We start from the raw sequence: 15692 nt of genomic DNA, 5'->3' as shown, positions 1-15692 counted from the left end.
CCACATGGCCAGATCACACTCTCTTTGTGTAAATGATGCAAAAAGCACCATGACCACATGTGCCAACCTGTGTTCTGAATTCATGATGTCTGCCCTGGCTCCAGGCCTTAGCCCATCTTCCTTCCCGGTAGGATCTGTGCCTTCCACTCCCCACTCTGCAGTTCCTGAACTTGGCCCCTGCCCTGAAACCTAGGAGGTCAGGTCTGGAGGAGGATTTCATTTCCTGTGTGGCTGTCTACACTCCATGGCTCTGGAGACGGGTGCTGGTCCCACAATGGCATCTCTGTGCCTGTCTGGACCAAAGGTGGACGGGCTCAAGTATCCACAAACAATCTTAATGAGCACCCTCTGACTTGCTCTGGCTTGTGCTGAGGAATTGGCACGGCCCAGGTCTTGACCTCTCTATAGAAGGTGTTGATCAGGAGGCCTGACCTTCTGGGTGTGAGCGGGCAGGGCCGGTGCTCTAGGACCAGAGATTAGGAAGCAGGCTATCATTTCAAAGTCGTGGGAAAGATGCCAGCTTGTCCTTTATTCATTCATTCCTCTGAACACCTCACCACACAGGCACCCGTGTCTGATACCCTGAACCAGAGGAGAACAATGTGCCCGTGTGATTGACAGAGCCAGGGCCACTGTCAGTCTGCTGCTTACTTAGTCTGTGACTGGAAATGCTGAAGGTCGAACCCCACAGCCCCCCAGAATCTATGGTAGACATAACAGCCTCACAGCTTCCCAATCTATTTTGCCTGAATCTACTTCCATGTTTTTCTAACACATACTTAAAGAGCAGAGGTGAAATAAATTAGCATGCTGTCATGTTTGGACCCGAAGCATCCTTCCCAGACCCATGTGGTGAAGACTTATTTCTGGCTAGGGGCTCTAGATATACGGCTAGTAGAAACGAGTCACTGGGAATAGTCCTTTCCCTAAATCTTGGCCTGTCTTATTCTTAACAGACTCAGAAGGACAAGTTTTGCTTGTTTTCTTTCACTTTCAGAATGCACAAGTAAATATGTACACAAATACATATGTATGTCTGGCGTGAAAGCACAAGGGTGGCCGTGTGTGGGACCGTGGAGTCTGACGGAAGTACAAGGGAAGAGAACAGACGGAAAGACAAACATCACTGCCTTTCTCGTGGAGAATATGTATTTATCTCATTCGGCACTTGTTCAGGTTGACTTCAGAGCTCTGTCTTTTGTCTATCCACGGAGCTCTGAACACTCAGGCCGTCCAGGTCGTTCAGTCCCACCAGCCTCGTCGGCCCCAAATGGCTTTCTATCAAGATGCAGACCTGCCAGAAAAGACAAGCTTTCTGCTTGCTAGGAAGCACGTGGGCCTTTCTCTATTCGGTCTCCTCTTTCCTGATTATTCCCATCCCTGACCCAGGCAGACACCCTGGGCTGCGGCCACACCTTTTCCCCACCAAGTGTGAACCAGGCCTTGTGGAGGGGATCCCCCTGAAACCACATCCTGCAACTTCTAGCTACTCTTTAGAGTTGTCTGTACACTTTTTTTGTTGATTGTTCATTACGTAAACCATTCCTATTCTATCTGTTGTGCCGTTCTTTCTCCTGATTGACCTGATTCATGTAAATATAAATTATCTAAAAGGTCATAAATGTTACGAGGAAAATCAAATGGAACAAGTTATACAGAGAGTGTTGATACAGGGGGAGGGGGATGTTGTACTTTAAGTTGAACTGTCTGAGCCAACCTCACCAAGCTGACATTTGAACTACAGTGAAGGAACTGTTTCAGGAACAACATGGAAGGAACACAGGGTACAGACCTGGGGGAGAGAGCTGGACTTGTTCCAGAAACAGACTGGAGGGCAGGGCATCTATAGCAGATGATACTTGAGAAGACTGGCCCAAGACCAGGCACCAATAGGGCAGGACCAGCAAGGGTGGCTACGGGTCACTGTAGGGACAGTAGCTTTCTCTCAAACAGAGAGACCTGGAGGGGTTCAACCCAGGCAATCTGTGGCACATGCTTAGCACCCTAATAGACAGTATCCCTCCCTAAACTGTCAGTCAACATGAGCCCTTCCTCCATTAAATGACTTCTTGTCCAGTCTTTTCCCACAGCCACCAGCGAACTAACTAGTACAGATGTATCTGTTGCCCAGATGGAGCCACAACAGAGCAGGCTCTGCCTCCATTGGTAGATGACTGACAAGCATGTACAAAGCTTTGGGTCCAGTCCTCAAAACCGCACAAATCCAATGCGATGGTGCACATCTATAATCCCAGGACTGGGAAGATAGAGGTAGGGAGATCAGAAGTTCAAAGTTATCCTTGGCTACTTAACAAGTTCAAGGTCAGCCTGAACTACATAAGTTTCTGTCTGGGGGGGGGGGGGGGCGCGGGGGGAAAAGTGGCAGGGCGTGGTGATTTTGATCTGAACACTCAAGAGGCAGATGCAGGTAGATCTCTACTAATTCAAGGCCAGCTTGATCTATATGGTGAACCTTCAAAGGTTTGAGTTTGGTTACTCAGGTTCCTGTTCTCGGAACTAGTGCCAGGCCAGCTCACGAATTCTGTCTCTGTTTAAATCAACCAGAAACCACTCCTGGCATTTGGAGTCAACAACCCTGATAGCTCTAGAAGCTTATGAAGAAAAGAAAAAACAAAAAACAAAAACAAACAAACAAAAAAAAACAAGGTGAAGAGATGGCTCTATGATCGCGAGCACCTGCTGCTCTTTCTAGAGGACTCAGTGTTGATTCCCAGCACCCACAATGCATCTCAGAACTGTCTGTAACTCCAGTCCCAGGGGTCTCGGTGGGTACCAGGCATATACATGGTTCACAGGCATATATGCAGGCAAAAGCCCCACACACCATAGAAATAAATAAATAAAAATTCAAAAATCACAAAATGAGTAAATCCTTAAAAATAAAAAAGAAAATCCCACAGGGCTGCTAGCAGTTCATAGGGGCAGAATGTTGTGACTGCCAAGGGGAGACTCTGCCTGCAGCACACAGGAGAATCTGCCAGCAGCATAAGGGGAGAATCTGCCAGCAACACACAGGAGAATCTGCCTGCAGCACACAGGAAGAATCTGCCTGCAGCACACAGGGAGAATCTGCCAGCAGCACGCTATGTCAGCCACCCCAGCGGAACATTCTGAGGGTGGGAGAATTCATTCGTGAGGCAGCCAGGCTAGAGGAGGAGGGATAAGGCCTCCAGACTGAGGAGATTAGAGGTGGGTACTGTGGTGTGGGGGACGAGCTGGAAGTGAGAGAAGCCGTGGCGAGCCAGCTGTGCACTATAGAAATGGGGTCTTGACTGAACAAGGCCCTCAGCAGGTGGGTGACGGTGGTGTAGCTTGGTCTGTTTGAGGGGCCCCTGGCAGTGGGACCAGGATCCATCCCCAATACATGAGCTGACTTTTTGGACCCCATTCCCTATGGTGGGATACCTTATTCAGCCTTGATGCAGGAGGAGGGGCTTGGTCCTGCCTCAACTCAATGTGCCAGGCTTTGCTGACTCCCCAAGGGCCTTACCTTTCAGAGGAGTGGATGGGGGATGGGTTGAGAAGGTGGGTGAGGGGGTGAGGGGGTGAGAGGGGAAGGAGGGGGAGCTGTGGTTGGTATGTAAAATGGATTAAAAAATTAAAATTAAAAAATTAAAGGAATGGATAAAAATAAAATTAAAAAATAAAAGGAATGGATAAAAATAAAATTAAAAAATTAAAAGGAAGGGAAGGGAAGGGAAAGAAAAGACCAAATGTGGAAAGTGTCTTTTCAGCAACCTACAATTTGCAATGAGAAATAGGTGTTTGTTTTGTTTTTAAATAAACTGTCAAGAAAGAAAGAAAGAAAGGAGGGAGGGAGAGAGGGAGGGAGGAAAAAGAGGGAGGGAAGAAGGAAGGCAGGAAGGCAGGAAAGAAGGAAGGAAGGAAGGAAGGAAGGAAGGAAGGAAGGAAGGAAGAAAGGAAGGAAGAGTCATGATTCGTTGTGTGACTCACAATCAGAAGAGAGTGGCAGCGCTACAGTCTAAACACGGGGTTGTCAAGCACCTGATGTCATCCACCAGACACCCACACAGGCAAAAGAGAGGAACAAGTGATTTCACAGAGGGCTGCCAAGTCCTCAGGAAGTAATCTGGGCCAGAGTGGTCAGAGGCGTTATCTCCAGCAGAACTGTCTAACTGTATAGAGACCAATAACACACTTCTCGGCTGTGTGCTCTCCTAAATTAGTGTTGCTAAAAATCAACGAAAAGCAAGTAAAACTACAGAGTTTATTCAAGACTCCCTCATTGTCAGGAACAGCTCCTCGGAGTACAGTTCCCTATGTGCAGTAGGAAAGGATCTAGCCATGAAAGGAAGGAACCTCTGAACTACCCTAGAGGGTGAGTGACCCACAGGGAATAGACACAACAGACAAGCTGCAGGACTCCAACTATACAACCTGTCAGCTGGCAGTCGATGATGGCACACAGCTTTAACCCCAATACTCGGGAGGCAGAGGTAGGCAGATCTCTGTGAGTTCGAGGCCAGCCTGGTCTACAGAGAGAGTTCCAGGAGAGTCAGAGCTGCTACACAGAGAAACCCTGTCTCAAAAACAAAACAAAACAAAACAAAAAAGTGTCAGGAGACACATGTCTTTAATCCCAGCCTTCAGGAAGCGGAAGAAGATGGATCTCTGTGAATCTGAGGCCAGTCTGGTCTACAGAGCAAGTTCCAGGACAACCCAAGCTACATAATGAGACCCTAGAGACCCTGTCCCTAAACAGACAGCCAGACAGACAGATAAAATTGCCCATCAGGGGCTGTCCACGGGGACAGAAAGCAGACTGTCAGTTTCCAGAGCAGTGATGGAGGGACTGCTCACAGGCAAGAGTCTCTATTGTGGGGGTGGAATGGCGTGGAACCAGCTGTTGGTGGTGATTGCACACTCCTGAACACAGCTTATGACATGGAATTGTTAATGTTAAGTCTGGAGCGTAGCCCAGCCCCTAGCATCTATCCCAGCCCCCCCTGGCCTGGAAGTATATTAGTCTGGACTTCAAATCCCATCATGCCAGGTCCTGACCCTCCCACAGAGTATTTAAATGGGCTCCCGGAGGAGAAGCATGTGGTTCCGGGTTTGCATGAGCTCCCCACTTTCCTGTCTCCCCTGCCATGCACTCGGCCACCCGAGAGCCCCGTACTTAATAAAACGATGGGCATTTTCATTTGGTTTGATCTGACCTAATTGGATTTCTTAGCGCTAGCGGAGCTGCACCTTCTTAGGATTTTTTGGGGCTTTGTGAATTCCCTGCAACCATCTGATGGGATTCCGGTGGAAGCAACAAATCTGCCATTTGTTGAGTGAGGAATGGACTTTTGCAAAGGGAACAAAGCCTCTAGTGTGCAGTTGAGCCTAGTGGGAGGACCCAGTGTGAGGAACTGGGTTTGCTCATTCCCTGGGCAGTGGGAGGAGCAGAATTTGGAGATGTGTAGTTCTGAGGAGAGAGGGAAGGCGCACCAGGCTGGGATGTGGAAAGGGCAGAGGTCAGCAGGGGCTGTGTGACATAGGCTTAAGGTCAGAAGGAGTGGAAAGTAGCCCCTTGGGCCAGGACCGGTCCCAGATGGTCCTCTGTGCAGAGGCGGCCACACCGAGGGAAAGGTTGAATTTACCACCTTGTTTTCTCCTTCAGTTTCTCCCAGGTCCTTGCTTACCTGGATACGAGGACACATTGTTGGACAGCTTGTGTCCTGTCACAGTAAATATCACATAAACAGGAACGTGATTGGAAGTTGCCCAACCTGGGTAGCAATTGGATGCTAAGTGAAGCCCATGGTCATGGTCTGGCTGAAGCTTTGCCAGCCACACCCTGGGACACCTCACAGCCATTCCACACCCTTGTTCTGGAAAGTTGCTCCCCAGAAAGGAAGGTGCAGGATCTGAAAGCCATGGATGGGCCTGGGCTATCCCAGGCCCCATGAGCCTATGGGGAGGAAGAGGCCTCACTTAATGATAAATCCACACTATGAGCCCAGATCTCCTCCCTGGGGTTCCCACTGTCCTCACTCTGAAGATGGGCTGGGTGAGCAGGAGGCTGGAACTCCAGTCTCATAGTTCTATCAAATACTAAGAGGGCTGTGCGAGGCCCCTCTCGCACGTACTGTGTGCTCTGTTAGGCTTCCCAAACACTGTGTGGACCTGTGAGTCAAGTATACACAGAAGGACCGGGCAGATGTGAACGCTGGGACGAAAAGGGTGCGGGAAGGCAGAGTCCATTGTGGCCGAAGGGGACACTGACAATGGCATTGTTGATGGAATCACACATCTGTTCCTCCCTCTATCCCCTAACTCAGACCAGGGTTCACACTGGTAATAACACACCCACCCAACCCCCAGCTCCAAGGAGGCTCTGACTTATATACAGTGACTTGCCCCTCTGTCTATACTGTTGGCACTGGCCAGAGAAGCAGAATGTCTGAGAACTCCACAGGAAGACCTGTGAGAGAAGCCCAACAGTGAACCCTTGAACAGAGTCAGGAAACATTCAAGTCCCACGAAAGCTGGCCCACTACCTAGATTCCAGTCCAGAGAGCAGAGGCTCAGGCTGTGGGCTAAGCTTGAGAGGCAAGCGGTGCCCGGTATGGAGGCTGTGTCAGAGGACAGCTGTACCACGACAAGGAACAATTAGGGTGATGTGGATGTCAGAGAAAGGGAGGTGCAGGATAGTGAGGAGTCGGGAGATGTGGAGCTCAAAGTGGCCCCCTGCACCGTCGTCACAAGCAGCCCTGAGTAAGGAGCCGTGACAGGCAACAGGACGTGTCTTTAAAGCATAGCGACTGACCTTTCAAACATCAGCAAAAGACACGCTCATCAATGACATTGTGGAAGCCCTCACCCCAAACAACTGTACAGGGCTTCCCGTGAGCACCAGTCTCAGATCTACAGCATTCCGGCTTCAGCTGGCTTGGCCTTTCCACAGGGAAGTGAGTCTCCATCACACAGTTATCTGCATCACTGGAGAGCCAACCTGATGGCCGTGCCGTGCTGGCTTCAGCTGGCTTGGCTCTTCCACGGGGAAGTGGGTATCAGACAATGTATTCCATTTTCTGCTTCACTGCAGAGCCATTCATTAAGGCTTCAGCTGGCTTAACTTCTTGTGAAGAAAAGCCCGGAGCTGGTTCACAGCTTCCAGCTCTAGTTGCCAGGTGCCTCCAGTTATTGTGTGCCCTGTCACAGAGATGGAAGCCAGAGGCTGTGGCTTCTGCCCTGAGCATTTTCTAGACCTACAAGTGTTTAGCATGTGTCAGAGGTCAGAGTTCTCTCCTTTCTGTGGCTCAGTGAAACCCTCCCGCCAACCCCTGCCAAAGAGCAGACCATGTATGTTCATCTCCTCTTCAGTGGACAAGCATGGATTCCACCAAGAGATTACTGGGAAATGTGCTACTGTGGATGTAACGGATTAATTAAAAAAATGCTGCAGGATCCCTGGCAGATGCTGCAGGTCCCTAAGCAAAGGCAGTGGGCCATGTGGCAGCAGGCAGCAGGCAGCAGGCAGCAAACAGCAGGTTCTGAGAGCAGCCAGTCCCAGGCAAGGATGGAGCAGTTCCCCAAGTGGCTGCAGTAGGCCACGAGGAGAGACAGATGCATACGCCACAAGACCACGCCACAGATCTCCAAAGGCGCTGGTCCCGGGGAGGGAGCCACACGGTGGCTGGCGAGAGAGAAAGAGGGAGGGAGAGAGAGAGAGAGAGAGGGAGAAGGGGTAAGGGGAGAAATAGGGGGAGGTAGATGCTGCCTCTTTAAGGGGGGGTGGGGGGAGGAAGCTGCAAGCAGGAAGATCTGCTGACAGGGAGGGAGTGGGCGGGGCTTGCCTCTTAAAGAGACAGGACAGACCATTACAGTGGACCTTCACATATAGTTTTTCAAGTTTGTCTGCTCTTCAGTTGACAGACATCGGCACAGATTCCACCAGGCTGTTATAAACCTTCACATACACATTTTCATATGCACGTACGTTCTCAATATCTATGCTCCTAGGTACAGACTTGCCGGGTTACAGGATCCCTCCCATCCTGACATTGGAGAGCTGGAAAGTTGCCTGGCATCGTGATTGTACCGTCTCACAGTTCCCACAGTTCCACGAGTAAGTGGGAGGATCTCCTCTTCTCCAGGGTCACGGCAGCCCTTGTGGCTACTCACTGTGTTAACTGATAGGAGCCTAAAGATCCACGTGTAAATGTTTACAAAACAAAACCAAAAATCGTCACACCGTAGTGAACCAGTAGACTTATACAGCAATTCAATCATTTGACATTTAAGTATGAATGACCCCCGTAGCCTTTGTCCCTGATGACCCCAAGACCACAGCCCTCCATTCAACTCTAGCCTTAAAAAAAGTCACAAAGCCTGGCACACCAGGAGCCACTTCCCACCTGTGAGAGTTCCACCTTGCTCTAGGATGCTAGGGATAAAGGTCCCTTTGAGTGAGTCAGACACACAATTGCTACTAAGGACTCTACCCTGATTCCTCTTGATCTATTGAGCACTGTAGACAGTGATGCCCCCAGTGGTCATTTCTAGAACTACATTCAAGGTGGATTCCCAGGAGGCAAATGAACCAGCCCAGAAACCTCCAGAAGTGAGGAGAAGGCTTTCCCAGTCTTCCTTGCCAGCTCTGCTGGTCCAAGGTCATCCAGCTCACCCAAGAAGCCTCTTCATATGACCCTAGCATGAGGACCCTGCTGACATCACTAGGAGTTGGGAGAAGCCTGAAAGACTTTCCTAAGGGAATACAGTCCTGAGACTCCAGTTATTGCCCCCAGAGTCTGTAGAGTTGCAGAACTTGCATTTCTTTTGTTAGGAACAGCCCAGATGATTAGGGTTGCTTCTGCAGCCCGGGACTCCATGTAGTGACTGGGCAGATTCACCTAGCAGGTCAGACCTGCAGCAGGCTGGACGATCACTCTGGTTCCTGCCCTGTTAGCACCTCATCCCCAGATCTGTGGTGATGGCTTGAGCCCTCCAGCAGCACAGGGCTCAAAGGGAAACCCACTGGGACTTTTTTATCTGAGGGGGTTAAGGAAAAAGACACTCTCTTGATAATTTTCTTCTTTATTCTTCTATTGTATACTTCCCTACAGTTTATATATCCCAGCAAAGTTTGTTAGGCAATATATAAATTATGTTGGACCCTAGCGTCCAATCACCAAGGAGGAGGAGTCGCCCAAAGAGACCATCTCTCATATCACAACTGATGTAAAAGCATAAGGATTTTATTAATTCTGTCATGACAGGGTCTCCAGCAGTCGGGAGGCTAGAAGACCCTGAATGTCTGGTACAGGCTATTTTTAAAAGGAAAAACCACAGAAGGAAGGGGTGTCTGGGGATTGTTCTGTAACTATTATGATTGGCTTATTCAAAAAGGCTATTACCAGTAATTGGCTGGAGAGTGGTTGCCAGATCAGATGAGGTAAAGGGAAACTTCTGAGGGTCACTTTGCCCCTTCCCAGGGACTAAGTCAAAGCATCAGTAACTGAGTCAACACCTAAGGGTTATCTTGCCCCTATTCAGGGAGATGGAAAGTTCCCAACATCTCAGTACGTGCATGCATAGCTGTTATGTCCTTGGTTCCCAGGGGAGGAAGGGAAGTACTGAGAGTTGTCAGAAATGGCTTCAGAATTGTCTTAAAGCTGTACAATTGCAGTGTGGTTACACTCTGTTTTTCAAGTTAACGATTATAATAAATACAGGTAAAAGCATATTTTTCATCTCCTTGCATGATTTAAACAAAGTCATCCCAAGAACCCGTATACCTTTACATCTAAGTAACGTGTCACAGATTAACAGAATACCAGCAAGCAGAGGGTATGTTTCTCGGCCAGTTCTTTTGTTGGCAGGTTGAGTAGTGCAGTTACAAAGGGCCGGTCCTTAACTGCTTGTCTTAAAGGGTAATCTTATAAGGAATTACAGGCCTAAACTTTTTTTTCCCCTCAAGACAGGGTTTCTCTGTTGCTTTGAGGCCTGTCCTGGAACTCACTCTGTAGAACAAGCTGGTCTCGAACTCACAGAAATCTGCCTGCCTCTGCCTCCCAAGTGCTGGAATTAAAGGTGTGCACTGCCACCACCCGGCTCAGGGTCGCATTGTTCTTGTTCTCTGACCTTAATGAGTTCCTCATTCCACTATGTGACTTTCTCAAAGTTTAGATTGTCTTCTTGGGTTTTTCACCCCGAAGCTACTTAACAAAAACATCTTAGCCTAACTTTATTTTTGAAGCTTCGTGTCAGCTGTGAAGCACTCTGAAACCTGTGAGCACATCTCCCGACATTAAGGTTATAAGAATTTAAGGAAGCTGGGCTTCGGGGACTCAAGTGGGGCTTTTTTGTTTGGTTTTGTTTGTTTGTTTGTTTTGAGTTGTTTTGGTTTTTTTGTTTGTTTTTCAAGACAGGGTTTCTCTTTGTAACAGACCTGGCTGACCAGGTTGGCCTTGAACTCACCAAGATCCACCTGCTTCTGCCTACCTAGTGCTGGAATTAAAGGCATGCACCAACCACTGCCTGGTTTCAAGTGTTTTTCTTAATCATTAACCTAAGCCACAGCCCATGCAACTCCTCAATAGAAACTCATGTGTCCTATCTGTGTGACACTTCCTCGTTTTATTTTTAATCATCAAAACTCTATTTAAACTAACATTATTGGCCGGGCGGTGGTGGCGCACGCCTTTAATCCCAGCACTCGGGAGGCAGAGGCAGGCGGATCTCTGTGAGTTCGAGACCAGCCTGGTCTACAAGAGCTAGTTCCAGGACAGGCTCCAAAGCCACAGAGAAACCCTGTCTCGAAAAACCAAAACAATAAAAATTAAAAAAATTAAAAAAAATTAAACTAACATTATTATCAATTACACAGTGCAGCTTAAGAAGAAATCATCTTCATAATTGTTGTTCTTTTAAAAAATGGGTCCCAGGAGGCAGTAGACTGTAGGTCCCAAATGGTGGTAGCGGGCCATGTGGCAGCAGGCAGCAGGCTCTGGGAGCAGCCAGTCCCAGGCAGAGATTGCTGCTGGTCCCCGAGCAGTGGCTGGTCCCAGGCAGGGAGACACATGGCGGGCGGGCAGGAGACAGAGACATGGATAGACACAACATTCAGAGTGAGGTTGAATATTTATTGAGGGGGTTATGAAGGGGAAAGGGAGAAGGGGGAGAGAGACAGAGAGGAGAAGAGGAGAGAGGAGTGGGGGGAGCGGAGAAGTAGGGGGAGAGAGGCAGAAGCGAAGCTGCCTCTCGGAGAGGAAGATGGAAAAGAGAGCTAGCTCAGGCCCGAAGCTGAAGGTCAGCCTGCCTCAGTGGATGGGGAGGGAGTGGGCATGGCTTGTCTCTTAAAAGGACCAGGGACCAAAACCATAACAATAAAAATCCATAGTAGAGCAGGCTGTTTCCATGAGATAAACACACCACTTTACAGGCAGTGGGATCCCCCACACCCATTCACACCATGCCAGGTGCTGGAGAAAGATGGCAGCAGCAAACGTGTGAAGGCTCAGCAGAAGCAAAGGACATTCTGGAGTCTGTGGTCTCTGAGCCTTGCCTGTCCGTAATTCACCCATCAGGGAAGAGCTTCCTTGTGAGCTGACACTCTGAAGTTAACTGCCTTCTGCTGCTCCTCTGACAGGTCTGGTACCATCAAACTTCCTGCTACGGTTCCCTCCCTGAGGCTCTTCTGCCTGTCTCTGGCTCTGTGCAGCTGACAGGCTTCCCCTTAGCAAAGAGAGTAACCTTTCCTAATAGATGGTGTCAAAGTCACTGGACCATCAGAAACTTGGGTCTCCTTGGTACCTGGGCCCATATAGGGACCTGCTAGGGACTAGAGGAAAACTGACCGAATCCGTGGCTCTGCTACTGAAGCTCTGGGTCGTGCCCTATGTTAGACACCAAGATGCTCCATTGACCACTATCCCGCCCTAGACCTCCACAGCCCAGCAGAGTGTTAATGCCCTTGGAAAACAGGACCTTCCAGACATCCAGTCTTTCTGGAAAGGGCAGGGGCAGTGGACAACCCCTCCTTCATTGCAAACTAACACAGCAGACTCTGCCCTGAGCTAGAGATGGGGTGAGCAGGAGTGTTTGTGGATTTGTATGCAGGCTTATATGTGCATGGATGAATATGTACGCACGTGAATGAATGTGTGTACTGTATATGCACATATTGTGTATGCGTGGTGACTGTGTAAATACATGTGCCCATATAAGTGTCCAGGTGTACATATGTACACTCTGCACATATGCATATATCTAGACGTTGTATGCAGGTGCGTGATCCACTGTGATTGCGCCCTGTGCACAAGATGGGGTATGTGCATTACCTGTGCTAGAGCCTGTGTTGACATGAGGCTCTGCATTCTCTGCCTATACATCATATGTGCTAATGGAGTTGTTTGTCAGCGTGCAATGCACACATGAACATGGGTGTGCACTGCTGTGTGTGTGTGTGTATGCACACTTGTCAGTGGCTGTCTGCGGCTACTCACTTTTAGAGCTGTCTTTACAGAATAAAGTCACTGAGACCTGCTCCTGCCCTGTGGCTTAGTGATGAGAAGAAATACTGCGAGTAGCAGTCAGGGCTTTCAGGAAGCTGAGACTAGTCTGCCTTGCTCCTCACTCAGAAACATAGACATCCCAGATCACGGCGGGGGTGGGAATCAGGGGTCATGTTGATCTAGGAAGCAGGAAGAGATCCTCGAGGCTCTGGACCTGTGGGCTGAGCTCAAAGTAATGTCTCTTTCACCACACAGAGTCTTTATGCCTCCTCCATCAGAACACGGTGTCCAGTTCTGTGATTGAGGCTCCCTCTGTCATCCCACGTCTCTCCTCCTCCCGACAGGAAAGGCTGTCATCATCCCACACACACTCAGAACAGGAAGTGGGATGATGCCATCCCAGAGGGTTCTCCCCTCAGAGTCTGAGTCCCCAGGAAAAGCTGAGAGAGCTCATGGATTTAAGGTGGGCTCGTGGGTATGGATTTGTCAGCCATAGCCTAGGACCCTAGACAGAGGCCTAAACAGCATTTATGTCTCAAAGTTCTGGAGGTGATGGTCCAAGAGGGTCCCATATGAAAGAATTCTAAAGAAAGTCTCTTCCCAGTTGGCAGGGGTCACCTCACTGTGTCCTCATGCAGCTGGGCACTGATTCATTCTCATCACAAGAACCCACCTTCCCAGCCTCATCTAACACAAACCTTCCACAGGGTCTCTCTCCCCGTCATCCCACTGCAGGCCAGAGCTCCACATGGACACTGAGGGGACACCTGTGAGGCACCTGTGTCCTCCCATCTGTCATGTTACACACAAGCATAGGTTCACCTACATGTGTCTCCGGAATGCAGTAATTCCTGCTGTCTGTCACTGCAAACTCAATGAGCAGCGACAAGAATGGATTCGTTATGTTATGCTTTACTCGAGAGCTGGCAATCAGGGAAGCCAGGGGAGAGAGCTTTGTCTGGGCTATCTCTCAATGGTTTACTTTATAGGAAACCAGGACACGGGCAAAACTCATTCCAAAATCTTGTCCTTCTGGCTGAATGCTCAGCCTTGTCTCTGAGCTTTGTGTTGCCGCTGTTTTCCCCTTATCATCTTTTCTCTCAAGGCCTGGGGGCATACACGCACCTGGGGCACACACGCACCTGGGGGCACATACGCACCTGGGGGCACACACGCACCTGGGGGCACACATGTACCTGGGGGTGCACACGCACCTGGGAGCACACACGCACCTGGGGGTGCACACACACTCAGTCCACTGCCCCTAGCATTCCTCCAGAACACTCCTTTCCTTTATGTGACCTGTAGGTTCTCCGAATAAACCAGCTTGAAGATTCGTCTCCACAGCAACCAGCATCATGGGGCTGGTATTATGATTATATATGACTCACCGGTGATCTGACTGCGGATGGCTCTCTCTCCAGCTCCCCAGCTCTGCCACTGCCTCTGTGAAATGAGTCAGGGAAAGAGCATCTAAAGCGCTCCTGAGGCCACAGTGGCCCTGGGTGGATCTAACCTTACCAGGGTCTTATGAGATCCAGGTCAGGCTGTGGCAAACAGCACAAGGATTTGCAAGACTGGTTCTATGGGACTTGAGACCATCTTTGCCCCCATCCAGCTGGTTGCTTCAAGAAAGGCTACCTTCAAGGGCAGAGGGATAGATAGATTTTGTGAGTCTACCCTGTGGGGCTTACCTAGGCACCCAGATCTACTGACTGACTCATGTTCTGCCTACTGGACCTTCCATGGCTCCCTCTTCCCAATGTCTCCCCCATTTCTCCTCCTCTTCTTCCCCACTTCTTCTCCTCCACCTTCTCCCCTCCCCCCTCTCCTCCTTCTCCGCCATCGCTGGTAGAGCCCAGCAGTAGAAAGCATCTGTCCTGGGTGCTTACAACCCAAGAAAACAAGGAGTCTGAGGCCCCTAGAACAGGGTGGTTTCACCCACCCTAATGAAACAACAATCTAGAGATTGCTAAGGTCAGATGGCAGGGCATAGCTGTCCTTGGCTCTGCAGTAACCATCATCTATTATTAAGAACCAGAGATATCAGAGGAAGAAACGGGAACCCGAAGCTCAGGTCCCTATGACATTCCTGGACCTTAAGGCTTAGAGGGGTGCTCAGGACACCACCATATTTAACTCCTGGCTCCTTCCCAGAAGGCTGTAGGGCCATGCCTAATGTCAGCTGCCATCCTCCCACCACACGCTGAGTTTTAGATCCTTCCCAGGAAGTTGTGAACTCAGGCCTGACATCGACTGCCTTCTTCTGAATCCGGGCTCCCGGGATCCTGTTTTCATTCATAAGCCAAAAGTCACGTATAAATAAATGCCCTCGACCCAAAAGCCTGACATGGATTCTGGGAGCTGAATTTGGATGCTCTGGAAGAGTAGCATGTGCTCTTAGTGAGCTATCTCCCCAGCCCCAAGGTCTAGATTTTAATGTATGTGTCATGAAAGTAGAAAACCAGGAAAACGTAAGAAGAGGAAATGTAGGAAGGTTGAAACATGAAAGCAAAGTGGGGACCAGTTGATAGGAGGGACAGAAAGCAAGAGGGAGGCAGGGGAAGGAGAATGAATGAGAATGAAGTATAATTAATAATATGCACAGAGTTTGGCATGATGGTGCACATCTTTAATACCATCCCTAAGGATGCAAGAAAAAGTACATATGAAAATAAAAACTTTTAAAAGATTTTTATTTTTAATTGTATGTATATGTGGGCAGGTGGTGTGTGTGTGTGTGTGTGTGTGTGTGTGTGTGTGTGTGTGTGTGTGCAGTGCCCACAAAGGCCAGAAGAGGCTGTTGGATCCCCTGGAGCTGCAGTTACAGGTGCTTGTGAGCCCCTCAATATGGACGCTGGGGGCGAAACTTGAATTCTATGCAGTATGCACTGTTAACCACTGAGCCATCTCTCTAGCTCCCAAAATAAAGAAGCCCAGTTTCAAAGAAAGGAAGAAAATGGGAGTGTGATGAGCCTGTGGTCTGTGCTCAGCCTCCCCAGGGTGAAGTGTGGGTGAGCGTCACACTCGGCCGGGCAGGTGGACCAAAGGGAGCCTTGAGCACAGCCAGTGGGAATTTGCTGGGATTGGAGGATGCCTAGGCAGCAGTCACAGCTCGGGCTCTGTGCAGTCAGCCAGTCACTGGACTGCAGTCACCCAACACCCACTGAATGCCACAGCCACCGCCTGGAACAGCATTCCAGC

This window comes from Arvicola amphibius, chromosome 7 (genome assembly GCF_903992535.2).
Source record: "Arvicola amphibius chromosome 7, mArvAmp1.2, whole genome shotgun sequence".
NCBI classification, from domain to species: domain Eukaryota; kingdom Metazoa; phylum Chordata; class Mammalia; order Rodentia; family Cricetidae; genus Arvicola; species Arvicola amphibius.
Note: the sequence above shows the minus strand (reverse complement) of the source record.